Here is a 20,000-nt window from a genome sequence, read left to right as displayed (position 1 = left end):
TATTATCTTAGTTTAGGCCCATATTATGGATTACTGACGTCATTGTTGCGTAACATTTATTTTTATTTTACGATCTTTTGTCAATAGCCGGAAATAGAAACGTTTTCCTTTCACCACAACCGGCCTAGGCAGATCTGTTGAATCTGGTTCTGCCAGCTATTTTCATCCTGTTAAAAAGGGAGTTTTCAATCAATCAGAGTCTGTTGACGTCACATTCTAGTATCGGCTCCGCTCGCTCGGAACCTCGCACTAAAGAAAACACCAGGTCCTCGATGCTATCGCTGACGGATTCATGTGTTAACGCGCGTTAACACATGAAGCGTTTCCATGACGACTGACCCGGAAAAAGACACGCGTGACGTCACGTTTGCGCGACTCCGGATCGTGAAAATGAGTCTCTAAAGTAGCGCTAAACTTTAAAAACAGACGCACGCATACGCAGTAACACGGGTACGCTGGTTATTTGTTAGCGCAGACTGCTCCAGTTCGACTGTAGGCGCGCTAATGGCGCTAAAGGAGCTAACGCAGCGAAGGGAGCTAACTGGTAAACGGTGCCTGGACTCCGCTGCCACGGCACGCAAACGTGACGTCACGCGTGTCATTTTCCGGGTTGATCAGAGAGTTTTCCCTCTCTGATCAACCGGAGTCTGTTGACGTCACATTCTAGAACCTCGTACTTAAGAAAACACCAGGTACCAGGTGCTATCGCTGACGGATTAGCATCACTAAGCCGAGTAGTTTCTCTTAGAGGCCTGAATGCTCCGTCTTGGTCCACAACAACAACAACAACATCGTGATAAATAAGGCGCCCCGTAAATCCAGACTCGCGTCCACAAACACGACTTTTCCGCTTGCTAACGCTAACGATTTATCCAAAACGCAGCGCGGCAACTGTTTTCACACCTAAGTTGGCTGTGGGATTAATCCACTGTATAATCCACTGCCATGTACACACCCCCCCCCCCCACCACGGTTTTATACTGGTCCCACTGGAGTCGTACTCCACAGCAATTAATTTGATCCCCAACAGAAGCTAACGGATGCTCCGTCCTGGCTGAACCTCACTGGGATAGTTGGCTGGCACCGTCACCGCGGCCTTGCTGTAACTCACTCTGCTGAGCCTCTGCCAACATGAACCCACCAGTGTGTGTGTGTGTGTGTGTAGCTCTGTGTGTGTGTGTGTGTGTGTGCAGAGATTTATTTGCCGAGGACGAGCCGGTGTCATATGTGGTGTTTGTGTAGTAGGTAAGAGGCTGTCACTGCGGATCTTCTCCCGGTGTGAATTACACTCTCGTTCCTGACCCTGGTTCCTACAGCTCCATCCCTCACTCCTACGCTGCACTACTTCTTTTTTCCGTTGCCAAATCCTTTAACTTATAGATACGAGGCTACTTTTTATGTTAGGGTTTTTTCCCGCTTTCGTCGTCGTTCATTCTGCCCGATGTCGTCCTCGGTCACGACGCTTCTCGGAGAGAGCTGTAAATTAGTGAAGTGCTGCGTTGTTTTTCTAATCCATAAGACAGGATCAATTTGTAGCAGTCACTGTTAATTCTGGCCAATTGGTCAATGTATGGGAAACCGTGTGTGTATATATAACGTTCATAGTCAGACTAAGAGTTGGCCAGGACACACTTGATGATTTAGGACTTTGAAGATTAGAGAAACATAGAGGACAATATTTGTCGCCATGGTGTCCCCAAACAAAGGGTTTAGTCCTGCATACGTACATTAAGGGGTTGATGCTCCAGAACCTTGACGATGGTTGAAGGTCTTTGCTGAAGGTCTTTGTTGAAGGTCATTGGTGAAGGTCATTGGTGAAGGTCTTTGTTGAAGGTCTTTGCTGAAGTTCTTTGGTGAAAGTCTTTGTTGAAGGTCTTTGTTGAAGGTCTTTGCTTTGAAGGTCTTTGTTGAAGGTCTTTGCTGAAGTTCTTTGGTGAAAGTCTTTGTTGAAGGTCTTTGTTGAAGGTCTTTGTTGAAGGTCTTTGCTTTGAAGGTCTTTGTTGAAGGTCTTTGCTGAAGTTCTTTGGTGAAAGTCTTTGTTGAAGGTCTTTGGTGAAGGTCTTTGGTGAAGGTCTTTGGTGAAAGTCTTTGTTGAAGTTCTTTGTTGAAGGTCTGTGCTGAAGGTCATTGGTGAAGGTCTTTGTTGAAGGTCTTTGCTTTGAAGGTCTTTGTTGAAGGTCTTTGCTGAAGTTCTTTGGTGAAAGTCTTTGTTGAAGGTCTTTGGTGAAGGTCTTTGGTGAAAGTCTTTGGTGAAGGTCTTTGCTGAAGGTCTTTGTTGAAGGTCTTTGCTGAAGTTCTTTGGTGAAAGTCTTTGTTGAAGGTCTTTGGTGAAGGTCTTTGGTGAAAGTCTTTGCTGAAGGTCTTTGCTGAAGGTCTCTGTTGAAGGTCTTTGGTGAAGGTCTTTGGTGAAGGTCTTTGCTGAAGGTCTTTGCTGAAGGTCTTAGCTGAAGGTCTTTGGTGTCACAGTGACCTCGTTAAGTCGGAGTTGTGAGGAAACAGAAAGGAGTCGTCCACTCTGTGTAAAGTTCTGCTGGAACGTCAACACTTCCTCTCTGGACGTCGAGGACGATTCAGGCCTTTTCCGTCACGGTTATGAAGAAAACGAGGAACATGATGATGATGAGGAGGAGGAGGCGGAGCAGGAGGAGGAGGAGGAGGAGGAGGAGGAGGAGGAACCCTTCAAGGAGCTGTCAACTTGACTAAATGAGCCTTTTTCTTTCATCACTTCCTGCTCACTCACACTGTTCCGCTGGCAGCTCACTGACACTTTCATCTTCCGCTCTGACTGAGCTGAACACACACACACACACACACACACACACACACACACACACACACACACACACACACACACACACACACACACACACACACACACACACACACACACACACACACAGTGTATTTGTTTGTGAGTGAGAGACATACCAACAGATGGACAGAGAGAGAGACTCCTGTGTTTCACCGACTGTGATTTGTGCCACTTCTGCTGGAGCTGATAATAATTCTCTGCTCAGCGGGTTTTCCTTGCTCATGTGCGCTCTCTTAATGACACGCAGCATAAACACAGCGTCCTGATGGGGGCGCCGAGGAGCAGACGCGCGCGTGTCTGTCGTATGACCGTTAATTTCTAACACTTTAGACCCGATTCAACCCTTTTACAACCACGGGGATCATCGCTGACACCGCGACGCACGTGTATTTCAAATTACCGTAACTCCTCGCTACTTCGTGCAATTTTAATCTTTCGAACGGCCCCTGAAAGCTGTGAAAAAATACTAAAACTGTTATATACAAGATTTGGATTTATTTATACAGAATATACCTTGAAAACTTCGCTAAACTCCCCAAAGAAAGAACATTTTTGATTGAATCCTGCCTCTGTCACACAAACGCCGCCTGCAGCTGCTGCTTGTTTCCTCCCCCCCCCCTACACGGCACTCGGTCATTACCGTAATGCACGTATTAGCATCAGAAAACGCCGTTTCACAGCTTTCAGGGGCAATTCAGATGATTGAAATTGCACGAAGTAGCAAGGAGTTACGGTAATTTAAAATACACATGCGCGACGTCATTTTTTTTGAAATTATCGAGGCTTAAAATGTGTTTAAGTTCTAATTCTAAATAATGTCTACACATTATTTTAAAGGCTGTTTTTCTGTTCTGTTAGTGAAGCATTTAGTCAAATATTATGATATTTATGAGAGTAAATAAAATATTGATTTAAAAAAAAAAAATTAAAAATACATGGAATTGATTTAAAACTATTTAAGAAAACTCCTTCCTACACGTTTAAATATCAATAATTAAGCATAAAAACAACTAAATTCACACCAGATATCATCTGACATTTATGGTAACAACTGTAATTTAAATAAATCAATGCAGATGCAGAAATATGGGGCTGGAATATTATTATTATTTTTATTTTATTATTTTTATTTCCTGACCCAAATCCCATTCATAAAATCGTCAATTTAAGTTCACAGCAGTTGTTGATCCACTTCTGTCTTTATCAGTCAATTCAAACATGTTATTTTGTGATTTCAGTGTTTGAAACGCGTTTTTTTTGGTTTAACTCAGTGACACAAAGTGACCACACGAGGCAGCAGTGGACCGGCAGCTCGTGAGCTAAAAACGCGGATTTTCTCCATGGACTTTGGCACCGAGTTAACCCTTCAATGGACTGATTTCCACGTCGATTAAGATTTTTAATGACTTTTTGAAGCGACGCGGCCCACAGAAGGATTGACATCGCTCCGTTAATTCAATTCGACTTTGATCTTTCACATTTCACTGAAGTCGTCGTCAAAGAAAACCGAAATGATCACGGACGACGACGGAGGAAGGAAGGAAACTGTGTCTGGACCAAAGGTTATCTGTCTCCATCGTCTTCTACACGGACAGAATGGATCCTGCATTAGGCTTTAATCCCACCACTGTGTGTGTGTGTGTGTGTGTGTGTTACTTCTGCCTCAGTCAGACACCACACAGCAGTTGCCATGGTTACCAGCCAGGCTTCAGTGCACATGGATCTGATCTTCGCTGCAGTTTCGATCCGCGGTGAAAACCTCTAAACGGGGGAGAAGAATCCCAGCAGTGTGTTTGTTTACATTGCGCGTTTCCACGTGCAACGCGTGCACATTCCGTCCACTAGGGCTCAGCGATATCGTATCGTGTCGTCTCGCGATGATCTGAGGCGGCGTCCCGACATTAACAGATGTATCTGTAAGATGTCGTTTTTGGAACTGAGATTTACGAGGTGTCGTCGGTAAAATGTAATCCTACCAAATTGGGCACGTGACACGATTTTGCCAACGTGCTAGCATCGGAAAGTACATACGTTTTAGTGCTGGCTGCGCTAACGGCATCAACGTTAATGGCGTCAATACGCGCTATCTGACGAATGTGAGAAATGTACAATTATTTTGTCGGATGTTGCCGGAGAAAACTTGGGGAACGATTTTCAGACGGTCCGTCCGGAACTTTACGTTTACCGACGACATCCGACGACATCCGACAAAATAATACAAAATAGTAGTGCTGTCCCACGTTAGCGAGTCAACGGCGTATAGCGGCGTCGCCGTTAACGCACGGCGCGTTTCCATGACGACTGACCGCAAAAAGACGCGCGCGACGTCATGTTTACGTGACTCCCCGATTGTTAAAATGAGTCTCTGAAGTAACGCTAAACTTTAAAAACAGTCGCACACATACGCAGTACACAGGTACGCTGCTACTTTATTTGTTAGCGCTGCTCTTTTCCTTTAATAAACAGACTGCTCCAGTTCGCACTGTAGGTGCTAAAGGAGCTAATGGAGCTAACTGGTAAACGGTGCCTGGACTCTGGTGACGCGGCGCGTAAACATGACGTCACGCGCGTCTTTTTTCCCGTCAGTCGTCATGGAAACGCGCTAACGTGCGTTAACCTAGCGCCCGGTACCAATACATTTATAAATAAATACAACTTCTACTGCAAGCAGCACACAGATACACTTGCTAACATACTTGTGGGCACTACAACGGTTGCCACGGTAACCCATATACAGAACAAAGGCAGGTAAGAGCGGCGTATGTCTGTTTTGAGGCCTGCCTATGGCTAGTGGGAACACAAAATGTGTTTTTTAGCTACAAATCCTGCATAATTTTTGCGGATCGCCCTAAAACTTAGTCGGATCGCAATTTGTACAGATCCCGAGGTGCACACCAAGTTTGAAGAGTTTTTGTGCATGACAAGGCCCTCAAAAAACACTTTAAAAATGTCACTTTTAGCTGTTTTGGCTTATATGGTCAACAGGAAACTGATTCAAAACACTAACTTATAGAGAGATATAGCGCCATCTATGGAGTGTGAAGTCAGACTCACAGACTAGCCGGACTAAGACCCTTAGCCTGATTAAACTGTGCATCCCCTGGACGGAGATTGAGAAACCCTGTTTTAGCGAGTATCAGGACGCACGTGAACACCGAAAATGGCGTTTCAGAGCAAAGTGGTTTGGGCGAGAGGTGAAATGAGACCAAGAACTGAGACAAAGACGCTGAAAGGACTGTTGTTGTTCCAACGCTTCGTCCTTCGTCTCCTGACGACTGCATCGTCCCCGTTACTGACCTCATTAAAGCACCGAGGCCACGGGAGACGGTCGTGGAACGAGCCGGCCCGAACTTAACTTAACACCTAATTGGTTCCCGGAATTAACTCTACGGCGACGACGTTTTTTATGCCAGCCCGTCGTGTCCGGCACAAACGGCGAGATATTTGCGTCTCCGTCTCCGGCGCGGTGGATCCCAGAAATAGGTCGCGTCTGCCGTGTTTCTTAATGGGATCGTTGGGCGGAAACCGTGGAAACATCTGTTCAGCCCCGCGGTCACGGTCGCTCCGCGGCGTCCACGCCTGTCATGTGACAGTGACGGAGCATTTTTTTTTAAAATCAAATCTGTGACTAAAACAAATACAGACTCTTGTTTTCCCTAACGCTTCGTTTGTCTTCACACCTTCCCCCGCGGCGTCTCCTCTCTTTACCGCATCTTATCTGCATTTTCTACCTAACGTGTGTGTGTGTGTGTGTGTGTGTGTGTGTGAGACTTGGCAGGAAATCAACGCTGTGAGGACGCGCCGTTGTGTTTCCGCGTGTCCTCAAACGTCCCGTCGTGGAGGAAATTAGTGTGTTGTTGTTGTTGTTGTTGTTGTCTTGTTGATTGCCTCCCTCTCCTGTCGAGAGCAGCTCGGCTACTTTTCTCTCACTGCCGTTGTTTGTGTCGACGCGGTCGGCGTGTTTACATGAAAACAAACAGATTATTGTGCTAGACTTGCATGTTAGCGTGACTGAAACGGTACAGTAACACACCAGTCTTCAGTAGCCTAGTTAGCTGAAGGCAACTGGACGTGCTAGCTTGCTACAGCTAACTGCTGAAGATTGCTTCAGTTGTCGTCAGAAGTTGAGATTTCAGAGTTCCTAGTCGGAAGATTTAAAGGTTCTGTGTCTGTTGTTTTTACGTAGATTAGACTGTAAACGGGCTATTATGTGGTTAGCGTGAAGCCTTCAATGCAAAAATGTGTTTTAAAATTCAGCGTTGTGAGTTGTTTACATGAAAACAAACAGATTATTGTCTTAGTCTGACTAAAACTGGACTTTTAGAATACACGTTAATATGTTAGCGTGACTGACACGGTACAGTAACACACCAGTCTTCAGTAGCCCAGTAAACTAAAGACAACTGGACGTGCTAGCTTGCTACAGCTAACTGCTGAAGATTGTTTCAGTTGTCAGACAAACAGATTATTGTGCTAATCTGAATTAAAACCAAGAAACTGAGAATACATGTTAATATGTTAGCATGACTCAAACCCTACTTAATCACTTTTTTATCAAAGTTGAACAAGCACCAATCTTCAGTAGCCTAGTTAGCTGTAGGCAAGTGGACGTGCTAGCTTGGTACAGCTAACTACAGAAGATGACTTTGACGTGGAGAAACTTCACCGACACTACAACACCTCCATAATGCGAATGGGATTTGAATTTTCACTCCATGTATGAGTTCAGAGGCACCAAAGTAGGATTTAAGCTAGCCTGGGTGCTACGCTACAGTTTCCCACCGCCGGCTAATGGTTTGTTCCAGTTCTTGTCGGAAGTTCCGAATTCCTTGCCAGAAGATTTAACCCTTCTGTTTCCATCCTGTTGACGCTGACAGACCAAAGGTTCCGTCTACGTTGTTTTTACGTAGATTATACCGTCAACGGGCGTTTGCGTGGTTAGCGCTAGGCCTTCGATGCAAAAAAGTGTTGTAAATTTCAGCGTTGCGAGAGCACAGCCTTCCCTAAATTCTATAATTTGATGTAAAAACACTCTCCGTTACGTCGATTTTGCTCAAATACTCGCAAACGTACATAATCTGTAAGGAAACCTGCGTTCGAACGTTATTTTTGCTGTTTTTACAGCGTTAGCCTTTTCACACACACACACACACATTCTTGTACTTGCTGCATACTGAGGACTGGGTTGCTGACAAAGTGAGGACCAGCATTTTCACTTTATAAATCAACACAATTACAAATATCTACTTCATGAATGACATCTATGAAGAACTACTGGTGGCAGTACCATAAAATGTCTGCAGGTGGAGCCCCAGAGCAAAAAGGGCTGGAAAACATTTTTTTTTTATTATTATTATTTTTTGGTCCAAAATTTTACAAAAATATGTCGACCAAAATTTAAAAAAAAAAATTTGACCAAAAGATTTTGGTCCAAAATTTGACCAAAAGATTTTGGTCCAAAATTTGACCAAAAGATTTTGGTCCAAAATTTGACAAAAAGATTTTGGTCCAAAATTTGACAAAAAAAAATTGGTCCAAAATATGACAAAAAAAAGTTTGGTCCAAAATTTGACAAACAAAAAAATTGGTTCAAAATTTGACAAAAAAAAAAATTGGTCCAAAATTTGACAAAAAAAAATTGGTCCAAAATTTAACAAAAAAAAAAATTGGTCCAAAATTTGACCAAAAACATTTTGATCCAAAATTTGACCAAAAACATTTTGATCCAAAATTTGACAAAAAAAATTTTGGTCAAAAATTTGACAAAACGTCATACTATACTATGTCGTCCAAAATTTGAAAAAAAAAAATTGACCCAAAATGTTTGGTCCAAAATTTGACAAAAACGTCGTACTATGTCGTCCAAAATGTGGGAAAAAAAATTGGACAAATTGAGTATAGCATGTTATAGCAACTTAGGGAAGTGATTTCAATGAAAACAAAGTGAGGACCGGCCAAAATGTCCTCACTCCGTAAAAATGACCTCACTTTGTTGGTTAAAAACCCTCACTGGTCCTCAGTATGCCGCAAGTACAAGAACACACACACACACACACGTACGTGGTTTGTTTGTTTGTGTGTTTCTTCAGTGTTTACCTCGTACACTTTTGTACCGACAGTGGTTTGGACTTGCATAAGCGTATTTGTGTTATGTACCGCAGCTTGTTGAAAGCAGCCAGAATGTGTTTGCCTCCCTCGTGAGTTTATTCATGAACGCCTGTGTGTGTGTGTGTGTGTGTGTGTGTGTGTGTGTGTGTGTGCCTGCGTGTGTGTGTGCGTGTGCATCTGCCTGTTCAGGCTCGATAATTACGCTTTCCTGTCGAGTGTGTGGAGCTAATTTACCGCTGTCAGTAAACTCCTCTGCGTGGATGTGTGTAAACACGGCGCCACCTCCTGCATCATCACGCCTCCCCGCGACAACGGTCGCGTTCCCTCCTGAACAAAAACAAGCCGAGAGCGTTCGAAAGGCTTCATCCCATAATAATAATAATCATCATAATAATAATAATAATAATGATGATGTGTTTTTGTCCGTTTTTATATCGTTGCGTCGATTTTTACACCGTGGTGTTTTTGTTCATTCGGGGAGGAGGAGTGTGAACGACGGCTTAATGAAAAAAAAAAAAGTCTTTAACAACAAACACATCCACCACCCACACGTGTGCAGGCTCCATATGTGGAGAAACTGTTCACATTGTTATGATAATAGTGGATTTTAAAGCATGTAAATGACGATGAATCAGAGCAGATTTGGGGCCAATTCCAATTCCTATCTCAACCCTTAATCTTAACTGGCCCTCAAAACCAAGTGTTGAGGGTTATTTTGTCACTTAGAAATGGGACACCCCTTAAATGCAGATACGTCTTCAGACTGTAGGGGGCAGAATAACGCCAAAGCTGCGTCCAGTCTGTCGACTCCAAAAAAGAAGAAGAAGAAGAAGAACACATTTACGTCAGGATTATTTATTCTGATCCGTTTGTCAGTCAAGTTATTAGGTTGTCAGTTAGTTATAAGATGATACTCATACAAATATTCAGCTGACCGTTACCACACACCACGACTTATTGAAAAGTAAACCACACCGGCCGACTATTGACAAAAGATCGTAAAATAAAAATAAATGTTACGCAACAATGACGTCAGTAATCCATAATATGGGCCTAAACTAAGATAATACAATGGTTTTCATCATGTTTATATCTCTATTAACAAAGAAAATACTTTTTTACATTTGTATCGCGCTCGCTTCGCTGCTTCCGACGCCATCTTTCTTATGTGAAAACACGCAATGCATTCTGGGTAGCCCTTGCTCCCAAGGGTGGTGTTGCGAAATCTCAACATTGAGGGCGATACAGCCCTTAAACTCGCCCCTCAACTTAATTTTTCTGAGAATCGGGACAGCACTTGCACTAGAGGGAGCACATTTTTGAGATTGAGGGTTAAGCAAGGAATTGGAATTCACCCTTAAACTCATGGTTCCAGCTGTTCAAAATGTGGTCGTATGATGAACCAAACTGGATTTTTAGCCATTAAAATATATGTTTGTTTGAGTCTAATATATCTTCAGAATATAACCCTAACCCTTTTGCTGCTTTTTCTCACCGTTTGACAGCTTTTTCTGACCAGAAACTGAAGTTTCTGTCACTTTGTAAAACGGCTAACGCTCCCGCACCAAACCCCATTGAGAAAATCAGCGATTTTACACCACAGCAAACGGGAGTTGTTGATCCACTGCCGCCTCATTTACTCAGCTCAGATGTGTTATTTTGTGACTTTTGAAATCCTTACCTCGCATGCACCCGAGTGACGCAAACTTGGCAAACGTGGCGGCGTTAGCGCAGCAGCTCCTGTTTCCGCGTGAGCTAAAAACGCTGCTTTTCTCTATGGAGTTTGGTGTGGGAGAGTCAGTGCCTTGGCAAACCTCCAATATTCAGTCAGAAAAAGCTGCGTAACGGTAAAATAAAGCAACAAACACATTCAAGTATAATCTGACATAGATCTTATCAGGAGAGGCTGATAAGATTTCTGTCTCCGCGAGCAGCCATGTTTTAAACGGGGTGTTCCTTTCCCAGGATTGTTTACAGTAATAAGTCAGCACCTCGTGTGCAGCGCGCCTCGACGAAAGTGTTTTATTGACGCCGTTTGTTATTGATAATGTGTCGGTTCTTCATGTAAACACACTTCACAAACGACCTCATCTATGTCCTTTAACTGCTCCCAGGGGTCGGTTAGCTTCACGGCCGGTAATCTGACACATGACGACACGAGACGAGACACGGTTTTTACACCTCGTTCTTTGAGGGAATTGCTTGCAGAAGTGATAATGGGAGGAGCTTCTGGAGCAGAAGTGGAAGTAGCAGTAAGCTAGTTCCTCCTGGTGGCGAATCACGGTGGCAGCGGATGTTTCTAAGAAGGAATTCAGCCTTAAATGTGGCTTCAGGATTGAGAGATTTTGGTTTTGTAGCTTTGCTTTGTCTGTAGTAACGTATTTATTAGGGATGGACTTTTCTACGAAATGCATTCAAAGACCCTTGTAAATGATATCACTTCTGCAGGTTCTACAGATTGCAAACAAACAAACAAAAGTACTTGTGACTTAGTGAATGGACAACTTCAAATGAGGAACTCATTGGCATTGAAGTCACTCGTAAAACACTTTTTTTTTGTACCTTTAGTCCAATTTAAAAGACAATACATTGTGGTTTCAGGGATGGACTTTTCTACGAAATGCATTCAAAGACCCTTGTAAATGATATCACTTCTGCAGGTTCTACAGGTTGCAAACAAACAATGCCGTAGTCCATGCACTATACTCGCTGCTGCCACCTTGTGATCATATATGCACGACAAATTAGGAACTCATTGGCGCTGAAATAACTCGTAAAACATTTGTTTTGTACTTTTTGCCCAACTTAAAAGACAATAAGTTCTGTTTTTTTGCGACAGGACAAAACTAAAGTTGTGCCCGTAATTCCTTTGATTTGTAGCTTTGCCGTCTAAATATTAGGGATGGACTTTTCTACGAAATGCATTCAAAGACCCTTGTAAATGATATCACTTCTGCAGGTTCTATAGGTTTCAAACAATGCCGTAGTCCATGCACTATACTCGCTGCTGCCACCTTGTGATCATATATGCACGACAAATTAGGAACTCATTAGCGCTGAAATCACTCGTAAAACATTTGTTTTTGTACCTTTTACCCAAAATAAAAGTGGGTAAGTTCTGGTTTTGGCGACAGGACAAAGCTAAAGTTGTGCCCATACTTATTTTGATTTGAAGCGTTTGAAGTCCCTAATATTAGGGATGGACTTTTCTACGAAATGCATTCAAAGACCCTTGTAAATGATATCACTTCTGCAGGTTCTACAGGTTGCAAACAAACAAACATAAAGTCCATTTACCAAGTACTTGTGACTTGGTAAATGGACAACTTGTGTTCATATATGTACGACAAATTAGGAAATCTTTGGCGCCGAAATCCCTTGTAAAATATTTGTTTTTGTACCTTTTACCCAAATTAAAAGACAATAAGTTCTGGTTTGACGACAGGACAAAGCTAAAGTTGTGCCCGTACTTCTTTTGATTTGAAGCATTGCTGTCTGTAGCAACGTTGTTAAAGTCGCTAAATATTATATTAGGGATGGACTTTTCTACGAAATGCAAAGCATTTTTTTTAATGCAAATATTTAGTCTGTACTGTTGTTGTTGGTGAGTTCAGTTTGTCAGTCTCTGTGACATATTAGGAGGATTTTAATGGCCAGTTGATTTAGATTTATTACATAATACACCTTTAATGTATTTAAAGGTATAAAATGCCGTGATGATGGTGAAAATAAAACCTGGAACACTCTCCTCAGTTATTATAGATTTAAGCTGATTTAAACCTGTTTTCCCTGGTTTTTGTCTCGTGGCGGTTGAGTGTGTAGTAATGTCACACATGACTTTGTCACTTTGCAAACACACATAGTGCTGCACATCTGAGCATGTGTGTATATATATATATATATATATATATATGTGTGTGTGTGTGTGTGTGTGTATATATAAATAGACTACAGGTGTGTTCTGATGGCGAGAAAACATTCCATTTCAAATTGTGTCAAGTAAGAGAAGAACGTTCGCGTCAAGGCTTCTGTGAAACGCACACCGTCGCTAAAAATAAAGAAGAAAGTTGTTTTATTTATTTATTTATTTATTTTTGCCTCACTTTCATCTTTGTGACACGTTATTGATGAGCTCTTCATTTTTTCGTTTTTTTTATTCGGTCTCCGTTTTTTTCTCCCAGGAGTGAAAGATGTTTTCCCTGCAGCTGCTCTTCAGGTTCACCACAGCGCTTCATCCCTTCTGTGGGATGACTCATCGTTCTCCTTCCTCCTCCTTCCTCCTCCTCCTCCTCCTCCTCCGTCGTTTATTAACCCATCCATTTGCCACCTGCTCCTCTGTTGCTAAACAGCCGACGACCTGGACTTCCTGCCCTTTGTCTGTCGCCGCTCCGCGGAGAGAGAAAAGGTCAGGAGGAGCAACCGCAAAAGAGTGATGTTTCACTTAGCGCCGAGCCGCCGCCGCCGAGCCTCCGCTCAGATATTAGATCAGAGTCGGCCGTGAGTCACGATGCGTCCGAGACTCCGCGGCGTCGCGGGCGCTAACGCCGCCGAGGAAGTGGACGTCAAAGGTAGCGAGATGAGGGAGATCGTTTTCTCGGAATTGGATGTCGATGCATCAATCAAACTGCTACCGTATGCTAACTTTTATACTAACTATTTAACGAGACACGAGACGGTTGAAGCAACGTCGACAAACGCAAACGAAAGACGGTTTTTCGGGGGAAAAGCTACTGCCAAGAAAAAGGCTGATGCGAGGCCGAGCGATCCGAGACCCAAGAGATCCAAGAGTAAACATCGGTGCAACTTCAGCGACAACTGAACGTCCAGAAAGTGCGAACTTTGTGAACTTTTTGAGAATATCCCAAAAAACTTGGGCCCCACATAACGCGACAAATTTGCCACAGTTTTATTAAAACATATCTGGGCGAAGATATTTTATCACCGTATTTGTTGATGTTCCCGCTAGTGCTGGGCACGCTAACATTAACGCACAGTAACGCATGAAGCGATTTGTTGAAATGAGTTTCTAAAGTTAACGTTAACCTTTAAAAACAGAGGCACACATACGCAGTAACACAGGTACGCTGGTTATTTGTAGTTCTGCTCTTGTTCCGCTGTAGGCGTGCTAACTAGGCTAAAGGAGCTAATGCAGCTAACTTTTCGGCACATTCGGCACTGGCTAGCGTAGCGTTTATCCTACAATAAGTCACGAAAAAGTACTCGAAAGCAAATGCTGCGCAGTGCTGTGTTCGTTGCGCGTTCCTGTGCTTTAGGTTATTTGTAGCGCTGCTCTTTTTCGTTTAATAGACAGATTCCACTGTAGGCGTGCTAACGACGCTAAAGGAGCTAACACAGCTAACGGAGCTAACTGGTAAACAGTGCCTGGAGTCCCGTTCCGCGGCACGTGAACATGATGCGTTTTTTTCCCGGTCAGTTGCCATGGATCAATGGCGTTAATGTGCGTTAGCGTTGACGCAGCACTAGCTTCCATGCAGCAATGGTTCTGTTGTAGGAGAACACCAAATACGGCTGAATTTAGCGTGTTGCTATGCTATGATGGTCACTCGGGCTAACGCGCCTGAACAAGGCGTTAGCAACATTAAAATCTAAAACCCAATTTTTCTTTGGGGGACCCCAAAAAGCTGTCCAGTGACCCATCTGTGGGGACCTGACCCAATGTTTGAGAACCAGGCAACAATGCCAGCACAGTTTTAGTAAACTGAGATTCATGCGTCGTCGGGTAATAACTGATGGGAGGAGCTCAGGTCAGCGAGAATCTCCTGCTCTTCCTGCCGCAGGTTATTATCGATTTAGCTTCTAAAAATAGCCGCGCGCTCCTGCGACCGCAACCGATGAAGCCAACAAGGAATTAAAGTAGTAGTTTTTACATAAATTGTTTCCTCGGATCGGCTCGCGCTCGACGTGCGTCACGAGGAAATAAATCCAAAATCACTTAGCTAATTACAGCAACGCGGCGCGGCGCGGTCGTTTGGAGCTATTTAGAAAATTAAAATACGGTCTTTCCCGAGTCCCTGCTATTGACTTTTCTCTCTTTTACAACGTGATGATTTATGGTCTGCAGAGAATCTCAGGCTGAGGGGAAGAGAACGGTGTTTTCTGAAATGGGATCACATCGAGTTTCAGTGGAAGGAGATAACGGCTCCGTCGTCTGGAGACGAAGACGTTTTCTCGCCTCCCCGCGTCGTCGTCATCGCGGCTGCCTGGTTTTAGCCATCGGTGACTCAGAGAACGCAGCAGCGTCGCAATCGATGCGGCTTCAACCAACGCCGCTGTCACTGCTAGGCACGTTTCTTAAAGCTCGCCATAAAATAAATAATAATAAATAAAAGGATTAGGGACATAGGCAAAAAGCTCCTGACGCTATGCACCAAAAGATATTTTATCACCGTGTTTGTTGATGTTTCCGCTAGTGCTGGGCATGTCGACGTTTAACGCATGGCGCGTTTCCGGAAAAAGACGTTGTACGTGACGTCATGTTTACGCGACTCCAGATTGTTATAAAATGAGTCTCTAAAGTAACGATAAACTTTAAACACAGGTACGCTGGTTGTTTGTAGCGCTGCTCTTTTACGTTTAATAAACAGACCGCTCCAGTTTGACTGTAGGCGTGCTAACCGACGCTAAAGGAGCTAACGGAGCTAACTGGTAAACCGTGCCTGGACTCCGGTGCACGTCACGTATGTCTTTTTTCCGGTCAGTCGTCATGGAAACGCGCCATTTGCTAATGTGTGTTAACGCCATTAACCGCTGTTAATGCCGTTAGCGTTGACGCAGCACTAGCTTCCATGCAGCAATGGTTCTGTTGTCGGTGGACACCTTGAAAACATGGCAACATGTTTTTGAAACATGAAAACATGTCACGCTAAACTTTAAAAACAGAGGCACACAGTATGCTGGTTATTTGTAGCGCTGCTCTTTTCGTTTAATAAACAGATTGGACTGTAGGCGTGCTAACGACACTAAAGGAGCTAACACAGCTAACGTCGCTACGTGTATTCGTACGTTCAGGTTAGCAACGAGTGACAAAAACCGGACGAGTCGAGGCGGCGGCGGCTCCTGTTCCCTCGAGAGCTTAAATCGATGATTTTCTCTATGGATTCTGGTGCAGATTCAGCAGCAGAAGCAGCTGCAGCAGTTTGTGGTACAAACAAAATTCAATCTCCAGTCAAAAGACATTTGTCTAACGTTGAGATAAATTGGCGAACCTCTAATTAAGACACGGTGCACTTTAGCTAACATAGATTTTTATGAGGTGGCCTGAGTTTTTAGCTAAGTGGCTAAAGTCCTGGTGTCTTCCCTGGCAGCCATGTTGTCACTGTGCCGCATGCTGGTGTGTGTGACATTGATTGGGTGTCATTACCTTGTCTAACCCCCCCCCCCCTCCCCCCCACTGTTGCATAAATGAGGATTTGGTTTCTTTTAAACCTGGGGACGAACCGTCAGTGCGGACTCCCGTCAAGAGGAGTCATTTTTCGAGCCAGAAACAAACAAACAAAGTCTAAATATCTTCGTTTCTACATTATTTTATGACATAAAAAGCTTTTTTTTTTTGGCCGTCATCTCTGCTCCTGAAACTGATATACGGCGAGATAACGACGTCTCCGATGTCTACTGTACGCTTAAATAAAATAAGGAGGTTGGGGTGAAATGTCATCACTGATATCTGCGCGCGTGGACACACAGTATCTGGTTTAACGGCGCATATAAACACCTTCCCCGATTACTGGTGCAGCGAGGAGTCTCTGAATGTCCTGAACCACAGACACAACTCTGTCTACTGAATAATCGCTAATTATGTCGTCAACTTTACCCACATTTTAGTACTTTTTACAAATGTTAACTGGTTTCCCAGAGGTGGGAAACTGTTCCACACTTTCATAACAACTCTTTAAAGGTCATAGAAAATGACTCTGCCCATTATCCCAGCTCCAGTCTCTCACTGCTAACACTGTTAACAAAGCTTCCCCCACCTCATGCTAACCTTTAGCCGTTATTTGCTAATAACGCAGGTCTTGTTAAAACAGTTTTAATTTCAAATTTACATTACGTGCCTTCTACAAAACAAGTTCCTCCACCGTAACACGATGTTAGTCCTATTTCTATCAGTTATTTTCAAGTGAGTTCACAAAAATAGCCGCTCCCGACACAGCTAGCATAGCTACGATAGCTTACAAGTTATCGAGAAAGGTGAAAAACACACCCAAAAAAATACAAGTCACCGTGTTAAATGATATACTGTGTCAAACGCGCTTTACATCAATACGAAGCGGCAGTAAAATACGCACAATAAATACAAACACACAACATAAATCACACTTAACGCAAAGTATTGAGTTAATTGACATAATATGACAACGAAGTTTCATTATTTCAAGCCTTTTTTACACTCGATTTCCAGCTTTTTAATCATTATTGTTTGTTTCTATGCAGATGATACGATGATTTTACAGACTTTACCCCAAAATTCAAGTCATTTAAGGGAAATTTCCCTATTTCCTTTCTGTTTATCGCAACTACAGTTTATAAATGCTGCTCTAATTGCAGTATTTCAACTCGGATGCTAACTCTGCATATAATCCCGTAAATTTAGCCGTAATTTGCTAATAGCGCTGGTTTTGTTGAAACGTGGTGTGCATGTCTCTCCACCTCTCCCCTTCAGAGCAGAGGTGGAGAACATTTCAATTTCATCGTCGAGAGGCCGTTTAAATTAACACGACATGCCTCAAAGGTCATTTTAAATTGCTTAATATCCCGCTAACCTTTTAACCGCGACTTCTCCGCGGCGAGGCAAACCTCGCGTCAGAAGGTCGTTGTAGGTCGTCGTTCCTCCGCGACAACTCATCGAGCTCAGCAGCCGTGACCTCCACGTGCTAAACTTAGCATTCCTCTGCTAATAACACATCTTGAAGACCCAAAAATCCTTTTTTTGTGTGCGTTTAATTTCAGGCGTACACTACCGTTCAAAAGTTTGGGCTCAGCTATACAATTTTTGTGTGTTTTCCATTAAAAAGTCACACTTTTATTTATGAAAAGGGTTGTAAAATTAATAGAAAATATAGTCAAGACATTGGCAAGTTTATAAATAATAATTTTTATTCAAAATAAAACTGTTTTCAGCTGGTACGCTGGTTATTTGTAATCTTTTCGTGTAATAAACGGATTCGACTGTAGGCGTGCTAACGAAGCTAAAGGAGCTAACACAGCTAACGGAGCTAACCGCTAAACGGTGCCCGGAGTCTGGTTCCGCGGCACGTAATACATGACGTAACGTGTGTTTTTTTTTTCCCCGGTCAGTCGTCATGGATTGATGGCGCTAATGTGCGTTAGCGTTGACGCAGAACTAGCTTCCACACAGCAATGGTTCAAAACAAAACAAAACAAAACAGATTTCATCGGTTTTTCTACTAAAAATCTGCATCCTCACCCTTTAATTTCTCAATTTCTAACTGGAAAAATTTAGTCAAGACATCGACAAGATTAGAAATAATGATTTTTATTCCAAATAAAAGTGTTTTCAGCTGTGCTAACATCATTACGCACAGTTTTCTAATCATCCAATAGCCTTCGAACGCCATTAGCAAACACAATGTACCATTAGAACACTGGAAATGCGCCTCTATGCACCTAGACTTTTGTGTCTGACAGTACCAAGACGGTACGAGTTTGTATCCGCTCGCTGCAGAACAGAATAATGATAAAATGACCTCGGGTGTTTACCTGGAGGAACGACACCTCGCGTCTTAATCTTCCACACTTGTGCTCCAGGTTTCCCTGGAGAAAGCTCAGGGATTAAAGAGAATTTCCCTGTTGGGACTAATGAGGAGTCAGATTATTAATATTACTCCTGGAAGAGGCTGAAAATGTGGTGCATGTCACTGGCTTGCCTCCTCCTCCTCTTCCTCTTCCTCCTCCTCCTCCTCCTCCTCCTCCTCCTCCCCTCGCTCTGTCTCACCATCCATACATCAGCAGGTCTGAGTCACGTACAGCAGAGATGTTGTGGGTGTGAAGGGAAGCGCGTGGAGACGAGGCCGACTGCATTTCCACCTCTGCGTTATGCGCCGTGGGTCGGGTTATTGTTACCAGAAACCAGGACGCGATGTGGTTTTCACCGAGGAGAAACAAATCCCAAATCCAGCGCCGTAGCCTACTGTACCTGACGCATTCCCGTGGCCCACATACGACGGAGGGGGGGGGGGGTGGTCGACGGCACTCGGGCGACCCGCTCATGTTTGCCAGATCTGGGCCATAAACTGCGATACTTTATCGCTTCATGACAGACAAAAGTGGACCAGAAAACAAAAACAGAACTGGCCCAGATAATGTTTTTTTTCCCGACACCTGGACCACATTTGTAGCATAATGAGGCTCATTTTAGCCTCGCGTCCACATTTGCCAGTGCCGTAATGTGCCAGACGTTACTATAACTGGTCAGATTTTTTACATGTGACATATATGTAACAGTTTAGGCTCAAATCCACATTTCCTACTGCCTTGTGCGCCACATTGTTGCCAAATCGTATCATATGGAGCCCATTTTAGGCTAAAATCTATGTTAGCCAGTGTCCAATGTGCCACATTTTGGCCCAGGTGTGTTTTGATATAACCAGGGAAAATTTGTTGCATCATATTGGGCTAATTTTAGGCTAAAAGCTACATAAGCTAGTGCCTAATGTGCCACATTGTTGCCAAATTGCATCATATTGGGCTCATTTTAGGCTAAAAGCTACGTTCGCTAGTGCCTAATGTGCCACATTGTTGCCAAATTGCATCATATTGGGCTCATTTTAGGCTAAAAGCTACGTTAGCTAGTGCCTAATGTGCCACATTGTTGCCAAATCGTATCATATGGATCCCATTTTAGGATAAAAGCTATTCTAGCTAGTGCCTAATGTGCCACATAGTTGCCAAAGCTAACCAATATATATTGTAATGTACAATAGCTAGCCATATTTGTTACATGTGACATAATATGTAGTCCAGTTTAGGCTCAAATCCACATTTCCGACTGCCTTGTGTGCCACATTGTTGCCAAATCGTATCATATGGAGCCCATTTTAGG

At 43.4% G+C, this 20,000-nt stretch overlaps 1 protein-coding gene across 2 annotated transcripts in view; it reads left to right on the top strand.

The window, feature by feature from the left end:
* kcnma1a (potassium large conductance calcium-activated channel, subfamily M, alpha member 1a) overlaps positions 1 to 20,000 on the top strand; it is a gene marked incomplete at both ends in the record, with an annotated part of 217,230 nt that overhangs the window by 53,103 nt on the left and 144,127 nt on the right. The window lies entirely within an intron of this gene.

The sequence above is a fragment of the Microchirus variegatus genome, assembly GCF_963457635.1.
Source record: "Microchirus variegatus genome assembly, chromosome: 11".
Taxonomy (NCBI): Eukaryota; Metazoa; Chordata; class Actinopteri; order Pleuronectiformes; family Soleidae; genus Microchirus; species Microchirus variegatus.
This window is presented reverse-complemented; position numbering and strand designations above follow the sequence as displayed.